Here is a 3,196-nt window from a genome sequence, read left to right on the forward strand (position 1 = left end):
AGGGTCAAGCCAACAGGCAAGATGATTGGTTGGACAAGGTAAAGAGCACTACAATGTTCTTTAAAATATTTATAGTCTCAATTTTTAAAAATTTAACCCTTTTATTTGTTATTATAGAGGACCCACCTTTGTAACGGATAGTGGAATCATGTCCACAAGTGAAAAGAAATATCGATGAAAAAATGGATATGCCTCTGCAACAATATAGGGAAGGACAAAAAAAGAAAAAAAGAAAAATGGTTCATGTAAACTTGTGTAACTTATTTGATAATGAATGATGTTTATGTCTAGATGTTTTATTTATGTTCTATTGAATGTTCATGTGAATGTTCTAATGAATCTTATGTTTTAATGTTAATGTGAACGTTCTAATGAAACTTATGTGTTAATGAATGTTATCATGTGATAATTCATGAACCTTACATTTCATTAATAGAATGAATGGATTTTAGATGTTAAAGGGGAATTTAGATGTTTTTTTGGGGGGGGGAGTGTGCTGGAAGAGGGGGAAGAGGGGCAAATGAGCTTCCACCTTCACATGGTTGGCCATGATTAGTAGAAAATATTAAACTATTCTCAAAACCAAGTGAAGTTCAACATTAACCTATTAACTACATGACAACTAACTGTGTGAATCTCTTGATTTCAAGGAATACAAAAGGAGGCCATATTTCAATATGCAATCTTAATTCACATGCATACAACATTAGGTGGAGCTGAAAAATGTAACAATTTTGTATTTTTTAGAGGTATTTAATTAGGTATTTTAAGTTATAGATCATCACAAACATTCTAATGTTCATGATGGTCTATAATTTTAAAAACTTAATAGAAATATTCAATATATGTAAATGTGGTGGGTTTTTTCAGCTCCACCTATTGTCCATGCATATAGAACACAATTGCATGTGAATTCTCAATTTACAGTAGCATTCAAAGTAGGGTGGTAACCTACAACTTGACAGATGATTCCTCTATGGGGGTGATGGTATTATCATTTGAACCCTATAGCAGCTTGGACATTCCATGGCCTTTTGCCTTTGCAATATGGAGATGTGGAGACCAATTTAAGGATGACTTGAAAAAGAAATGGTTAAGTGTATAAATTTTCTAGAACTTATGTCAATTTTTTTAATCTAAAACTTATGTCAAGTTTTTAAATTATGGCAGTTTTCTAACATTAGATTTTATTGCTCTAGTACTTGATGATGGTGACAAAAGGATTGTGCTTACTAGATATAATGCAAACAAGTTTACTAGGATTGCATCAAAATATGAAGTGAGGTATGTAGTATTTGGTAATTTTATAATCTATATAGATAATAAGATCTATGGATAGAACTTAAGAGTTCATTATGCTGAAATATGGGTTACTTCAGCTAAAAGATCATAAGCTTGTTGCTTCCAAGCGAGGTTTTGAATGTTTGGTAAATTATGCTTATGACTTATGGTATATCCATATTCTAGTATAAATAACTTAAGGAAGATTATTTTTCCTTCCATAAGAATCTATAATTATAGAAATAAGGGACTAGAATAATCAATTTAACAAATATGGACAACTCATAAGTTTAAATACCTCCATCTTTGCAAGATATTTATCGAGATTGATATTTAGTTTTGGTCTGCCACCAAAAACTAGATTTTTCTACTCTAGTACTTGCTCATAAGGATAAATGGATTGTGCTTGCCAAATTTAATGCAAATAAGTTTACTAGGATTGCATCAAAATATAAAGTGAGGTATGTAGTATTTGGTACTTTCCTAATCAATATAGATAATGAATTATATAGATAGAATTTAAGAGTTCATTATGTTGAAAATAAGAAAGATTAGATTTTGGTAATTTGTTGAACTAGTGCATGTCATTCTTCTTATCTAATTTGTTTTATCCCTTTGGAAGATAACCTGAACACCTTATAAATCTTACAAATAATCAAATTGACACAAGGAACAAACTGAGTGAATCTAACAAGACTAGATATCACTTTCAATTCTTTGATCGTAGTTTTGTCCCAACAATCATGATGAAGAAACATCCAAAGATTTTGAGATCTAAGTGTATGAGTTAAAGATATTTTATAAATTGAGAATCTAAAATGTGAGACCTTTTGGCACACTTCTAGAAGTTGCATTTCCTAAAGCATACAAATATCATTAAATGCAAGAAGTAATAAGGTTCTAAATATCAACTAGTGCACATGTGATATGCTAAATTCTACTTGGTTTTTTTATTAGCTATGATGTTCTACTACTATCTACTATCTACTATTTCACTTAATGACTTAATGATGTGTTAATGTTACTTGTGAGTCTAAGGTTACATCTCCTTAAGAAATGACCACTTGAGGCAATGCAATTCTCTTGTAGTTAGTTTCATTTAATTAAGCAATAGTTAGAATTTTTATTTTCTTCTATTAAATAACTATTATACTTATGGTTCTTAAGAGATATAATTTAGTAATGAAGTTAGTAGTTAGAATTAGAGATTAATTGCAATACATTCATTTTCTCATCTCTACTTCCCCCCACTATTGTGTAGAAAGACTTCATATTTTAGAATTGTTTTATCTTAGTCAACTACTGAACTTGGTTTTCTTTATGTAATAGATAGGTGGCTTAGAGAGTTGTTGGTTGCACATACAATACCAACATCATCCAAGAATATATGTCCTTGGTTGATAATTAAATGAGCCTCTCTAGTTCAATGGGTAAGTATAGGTCTTTCAACCACATTGAAGATGTGTACTAATATCTTTATTTGTTTTTGGGAAGTATTATGATCAATGAGATTATATTTATTAAAAATATTAGATTTTTACAATTCATGGTTCAGTGCTACAATATTTTTGAGTTAGATTGTCTAGAAGTTTTTGCATTAACATTTTGTATTACACTTCTATTGAAAATATAGGAGGAGTGACTAAGAGGGAAGGGGTGAATCAGTTACTACAAAAATAAATCTCAAATCCCTTAGATCTCAATACAAATCAAAGCTTTGTTAAACTATATTCTGCTATAACTCGGCAAACACACATGCACTCAGTTTACACTTGTAAATTTTGTAACTCAATAATAATTGAATAGATGACTAACCTAAAGTTTAATTTAGTTTCATATACATAAAAGAAATAGAATGAACACAAGTGACACTAATATTTAATGTGGAAACCCAATTTGGGAAAAACCACCAATT

This window comes from Cupressus sempervirens, chromosome 3, assembly GCF_028749045.1.
Source record: "Cupressus sempervirens isolate cs-2001-9-10 chromosome 3, ASM2874904v1, whole genome shotgun sequence".
Lineage (NCBI taxonomy): Eukaryota > Viridiplantae > Streptophyta > Pinopsida > Cupressales > Cupressaceae > Cupressus > Cupressus sempervirens.